Genomic DNA, 6,476 nt, shown 5'->3' on the forward strand with positions numbered 1-6,476 from the left:
AATAATAATATGATGATGATGATGATGATGATAGTATTGCGCCACGACGGTGATTTTGCATGAAGACTAATAAGGTACAAGGATGCGGAAAAGTGTCAATAAAAAGCGGAAAAAAATAAACAAATCGACATAAACAAGCTAATAAAATGATGACAAACGGCCCTGCATTTCTGTGTGCTTGGAGGAGTAACTTTAGGCTTTTCTCAATGACGCCGCACACGCCTTCCCCTGCCTCCCCCCACCGCTCTCTCTCTCTCTCTCTCTCTCTCTCTCTCTCTCTCTCTCTCTCTCTCTCTCTCTCTCTCTCTCTCTCGTTTTCCTTTTTATTTATGTTTATTTCTCTCCATATCGTACCCCCCCCCCCTCTCTCTCTCTCTCGTTTTTCTTTTCAATTTCTCCGTTTCTTTCAATTTCTCTTCCTTTTCCTTTTCTGTCTATTTTTTTCATATTTACTCATACCATCCCCCCTCCTCTCTCTCTCTCTCTCTCTCTCTCTCTCTCTCTCTCTCTCTCTCTCTCTCTCCGCGCCGGTCCCTGTAGTGAGACGGGACCTATTCTTGGCGGCGTCTCTATCTTGGGAGGGTAACATTTTTTGCACATTTCAGCCCCTTAAGACCTGTTCCTGTGTTCCTCCTCTTCTTCTTCCTCCTCCTCCTCTTCCTCCTCCTCCTCCTCCTCCTCCTTAATCCTACTCGTACCCCAAGATTTTACGGTCTCATCTCCTTCTCTTTTATTTCTTTTCCTTTCTTCCTTTTAGCTCAATCCATTTTCCTTTCTTCCTTCTACGTTATCTTCTTTTATTACCCCCGATAATGATGATGCCTAATGATGATGATGGTGATAATAACACTAATGATAATAATAATAATAATCTTCCATCGTTTATAAAGTTCATTTTAATTATATCGAAATGGTTATGGCCGCACCCACTTCCTCTTCCTTTTCTGCTTCTTCTTCCGCCTCCTCCTCCTAACAATCTATACGCTTATTAAAAACCAAAGAGAATCGTTATTACATATACTCCTACTAAGTCTGTATCCTCCTTCTCCTCCTTTGTCTTCCTTTTCTTCCGTTTCATATACTTCAATTTCCTCCTCTTCCTCCTTTTTATATAGCGTCTGTTTCATTGCCATTACCACCCAATTTGCATCTCCTAAACCTTCCAAATTGCCTCTCCTTTTCTCTTCCTTATCTCTTCTCCAAATCATTCTTCTTATCTCTTTCCCCTTCCTCCAGTGCATTCCTCTCCTTTCTTCTTTCCTACTCCTCTTTTTCTTCACTGCCATCTTTGCATTTTTCCTTATAATTATTACCCACTTCCTCGCTCTCCTTTTCCTCTTCCTCCTTTTCTTCCTCATTTTTCGTTTCTACCACTCTTCAAACTCCACCATTCACCCTCTGTCTCTATCATTTCTGCAGTTTCCTTTTATATTGAGTTTCCCTTCACATAGCTCTCCACCTCCCCCTCTTCCTCTTCCTTATGTCTTCCTCCTCCTCCACTTCTTATCTCTTTCTAATTCACCCTCCTCTTCGTCTTCCTCCATTCCGTTCCTCTCCTTCCTCCTCCTCCTCCTCTTCTTATCTCACTGCCATCTTTACATTTTTCCTTATAATTATTTCCCACTTCCTCACTCTCCTTTTCCTCTTCCTCCTTTTCTTCCCTATCCTTCGTTTCTACCACTCTTCAAACTCCACCATTCACCCTCAATCTCCTTCTTCTTCCTCTGTTGGCGTTTCCCATTTTCATTAATATATCTCTCTCATTTCTATAATTTCCCTTCTCCTGAGTTTCCCTTCACATAGCTCTTCACCTCCCCCTCCTCCTCTTCCTCATGTCTTCTTCCTCCTCCACTTCTTATCCCTCTCAATCATCCTCATTGCATGCTCCTGAATATTTTAAAACCCGTTTCTCCATGGACGACCTTCTTTGCATTTTCCTCTTCGATTTTTTCTCACCTCCTCCTCCTTCCCCTCCTCCAGAAATGAAGAGAGGGCGTGGTCAGCCATGTTAAAAGTCTTGCCTCGCCCTCCCTCACCTTCCTTTCCCGTATTCAAATTACCCACCCACAGAGAGAGAGAGAGAGAGAGAGAGAGAGAGAGAGAGAGGGCAGTCAACACGTCCTTTCATTCTTCCGGTTTGTTTTCGAGTCCCTTTCATTTAATCTCAAGACCCTTTTAACATGTTCTTTTTTCTCTCTCTCTCTTCCTCACTTCATCTTTCGCCAGCCACTCATCCCTCCTTCCTTCCTCTCCTTCTTCGCTCTCCTCTTCTTCCCATCTCCTGCCCTTATATCCTTTCTCCTTTTTTTTCTCATGCTATCATTTCCTTCCTTACTCTTCATTCTAATACCTCCTTCTACGTCTTGATTTTGCTCCTCTTTCATTTATTGTTTTCTTTTCTCCTTTCTAGTTCATTTGTATACTTATTTTTATTCGGTTCCTTCTTCTCTCGATTTCCCTTCAATTTCTCCATCTCCTCCTCCTCCCCACCTCTCTCTCTCTCTCTTAATTGCAAACACGTGTGCTAACCTCTCTCTCTCTCTCTCTCTCTCTCTCTCTCTCTCTCTCTCTCTCTCTCTCTCTCTCTCTCTCTCTCTCTCTCTCTCTTCGCTATTATTTCCCTGTCTCCCTCTATTATGTTTCTTTTTTCACATCCTCCCTCTCCTTACAATTCCCTCCCTCCCCTCCCCTCTCCATCCCTTTTCCTTCCATTCTCCTTGTGTACTTAGACATTAGGTGGTGACCTCGTGTAACTCTCTCTCTCTCTCTCTCTCTCTCTCTCTCTCTCTCTCTCGTTTTTCTTTTCAATTTCACCGTTTCTTTTAGTTTCTCTTCATATCATGACATTACTACCCCTCTTTTCCTTTTCTTTTTTTATTTCTATTCATACCATGCCTCTCTCTCTCTCTCTCTCTCTCTCTCTCTCTCTCTCTCTCTCTCTCTCTCTCTCTCTCTCTCCCCACACGGTTAATGATCCCACCCCAAGACCGTGGCTAATGATAACGTTGATGGCTCGTGTGAAGATGGATTATGATTCTAGGACACACACACACACACACACACACACACACACACACACACAAACACTCGAGATCATCACTCACACACACGTCCGCATGGCTAATGATAATGATAATGTTGATGGCTGAGAGCTCGGGAGAAGATGGATTATGATTCTTCTAGGACACACACACACACACACACACACACACACACACACACTGCATGATCATAAGCAGCACAGTGATTGTTCCAGAAGTATTAAAACAAATATCTCATAGAATAAAAGTATAAGGCTTTTACTTAACATTAAACACTATGGAATATATAATACTTTAACCTATACATAACAGTAAGGGGAGAGAGAGAGAGAGAGAGAGTATGGCCTCGGGTTTGGGCTCACTGAAGGCCCCCCACCAACATCTGATTATTATGAAAAGGGCCTCCAAGCCCTCCTTTGACTTTTTCTATATGAGAAAAATTAGATATGATCCATTTGGGCCACTACGCATTCTTTTCAAGGAGGGGTCCCCATTCCCTTTCAGCTTCGTCGCCGTTGCTCTTAAGAGAAAGATGCGAGGCTGTTTGACTGACTAGCCCACAATTCCCGAGTATGAGATATAGGGCCGCATTACATGTCGAATCCGTGATCGAAGTTTCGGGTCCCATCAGAGGTCAGTTTTGGGGCCGTATTACATGTCGAATCAGTGATCGAAGTTTCGGGTCCCATCAGAGGTCAGTTTTGGGGCCGTATTACATGTCGAATCCGTGAAGTTTCGGGTCCCATCAGAGGTCAGTTTTGGGGCCGTATTACAAGTCGAATCCGTTAAGTTTCGGGTCCCATCAGAGGTCAGTTTTGGGGCCGTATTACAAGTCGAATCCGTTAAGTTTCGGGTCCCATCAGAGGTCAGTTTTGGGGCCGTATTACAAGTCGAATCCGTGAAGTTTCGGGTCACTACAGAGTTATTCATCACAAACTGCAGGGACCCGAAACTTTTCGGATTCGACTTGTAAAACGGCCCACTGACTATTCTTTTTTTTTTTTTAAATGATATATTTTTACATTTGGAAATAATGGTTTTCGTTGAACATCTACATAAGCTATGAAGCTAATTTATCGAATAAAATTAAGGTAGACAATTTATTAGCAAAACTCTAAAATTAAATCCTGCTTAGATCTGCGCGCTGTGCTATGCCTGTTACGTAGGTCTACAGACTCTACTGGGGACGAATGACAAACTGCGGCGTACTCTGTTCGGCCTTGGCCCCGATATTGTAAAATTTTACCCTAAAATTAGCTAAGGGCAGCTTCGCCGTCAAAGCAACGTCAAAGTCTAATCATATAATTAGATTTTGAGCAACGTAACCTACCGGATACCGACGCGGCGACGCAAAAAAAAAAAAAAAAAAAATGCTGATGAAGGACTTTTTTATAAACTAGCAATTCCACCTCACTCTAACAAACCGTAACTAACTGCCGCCAAAATAGTAATTTATCACCCCTAAAATAACCTAAAATACAAATTAGTTACGAACTTTTTATAAACTATAAGAGCCGCCTCCCGAAGATACAGTAGGCTACGTACTTTATTTACTGTCGCTAAAATAGTAACCGGATAATATTTGAAACAACTTAGCCTCCTTGGTTGTTCATTACAGCTAAAATTTACTTTACACAAATACAGTAGAGATCAAAACAAGTGTAAAAATACCCATGTAATACGTGAGAGCCCGCGCGACTTCAGGCGGCGTATATATAGTTAACCAATGCGACGAAACGTGGACAAGAGGGGGGTCAAGGGGGCCGAGTTCCTCCCGTTAGGAGGTTCATGTATATTACCCTTTATTGTATTACTGAATTATTGGGCTTCAGTGCTTCGATCCGTAGTTGTTTTCCAGTGAATTGAACATATCTTCACACACTTGTCCCCTACCACTCTATCTTTTTAGTTTCCTGGTGCTACTTCCACATGTATCCTTAGTTGTATAATCAATCACACTCTGTACTGCCTGATGGTTGGGATGGCATGCTCCTCCCTTCTCCTTTGTTGTTTACTTGCAACAATAAACTATCAATCAATAATCACGTGAAAGAGCATTATATCCCCCACTCTGAAATGAACCGCCCGTCTGCCAAACAATGTCCAGGATCGAGTCATCGAGATGTGTACCGTGGGCTGTATGTTGACAAAATAAAGAAGGAAAATAGATGCATGCCAGCTCCTGAGGGTCTAAGTGAGACAATAAGTATTAATAACAATAATTTTCCCATTACCATTCTACAACCACAAGGACAAGACACCGCCATTGACCTGGAAGAAATGGGACACGTCTATTTACACGTTGGGCGGGAGAAAGCGCTTAGAGGTTTGGTTAATGGGGTATCAATTTATGCTAGACAGGAGATAAAGACGCCCTGTATGGCTGCTAAATGGTGCACTGAGTTGTGGCCATGTTTATACCCATCCTTCTCCTTCCCAAAGTGGTTCTAATGACCCTGCCTCTCTCTCTCGTGACCTACCCCCCCTGACCCCCCGGCCCCGTGACCCACATTGCCAGGGGGTCCAGTGGGGTGGGTGGTGCCTGAAATCTAATCCAATTTGAACCTTACTAACGAAAACAGCGTCACTTTTTACCCTCTTGCCGCCGTGACGAAACCCAGCTGACTGAGGCGCGTCCGAAGGGGAAGAAAACGGGGCGAGGGTGTGAGGCGATGGGGGTCTGTTTTCTTTGTGGTTTGGTCGCTTTCGTCTTACTGGGGAGGGAAAACCGCACGGTCTTTGAGGAATGGAGAGAGAGAGAGAGAGAGAGAGAGAGAGAGAGAGAGAGAGAGAGAGAGAGCATTGTATTGACTCATCATTGTTGTCAAAGAATAATACATCAAGGGAGTTAAGTGAAGATAGATATAGATAGTTTAGCATTAAATCATGTTTGATTTAAGTTTGTTCTGTATTTGATGTGATGTTTTAGGAAGGGGAGGGGGGTGAGGTGGAGAGGGGTGGAGGGGGTTAGAATGCTCATGCTGCCCGCGTGCCCCATTCTACTTACCCTGAATGTCCTAGTACTACTACTCAGTGTCCCATGCCACCCTCTCCTCTACCCTTGTTTATCTACTCTAACCCATCACTTCTACGTTGTAACTACACTCATTCCCATCCTTCTCTTAATTGGCCCCTCTACTTTCCTGTATTTTGAACAAATTTGTTACCAAGTCTGACAGTCTAGTTAGTGGCAAGGATTTTTTGTTTGAATTGTGTGCTTTCCTTTAGATCAACCACTTTCTTTGCATATATAACAATTATTTTCAACATATAATCACATACAATACTATATATTTCATTGGAGAACCAAGCTGAATATGGGCCAATTTAACATGTTCCAATAGTTAGCTGTCCATTATTTACCAATTTGTAGTCTTATTATTTCAAATCAAAATAAATTTTGTTGGAGGAATGATGGATCCATTTTTATTTCAT

Source organism: Eriocheir sinensis, chromosome 9, assembly GCF_024679095.1.
Source record: "Eriocheir sinensis breed Jianghai 21 chromosome 9, ASM2467909v1, whole genome shotgun sequence".
NCBI classification, from domain to species: domain Eukaryota; kingdom Metazoa; phylum Arthropoda; class Malacostraca; order Decapoda; family Varunidae; genus Eriocheir; species Eriocheir sinensis.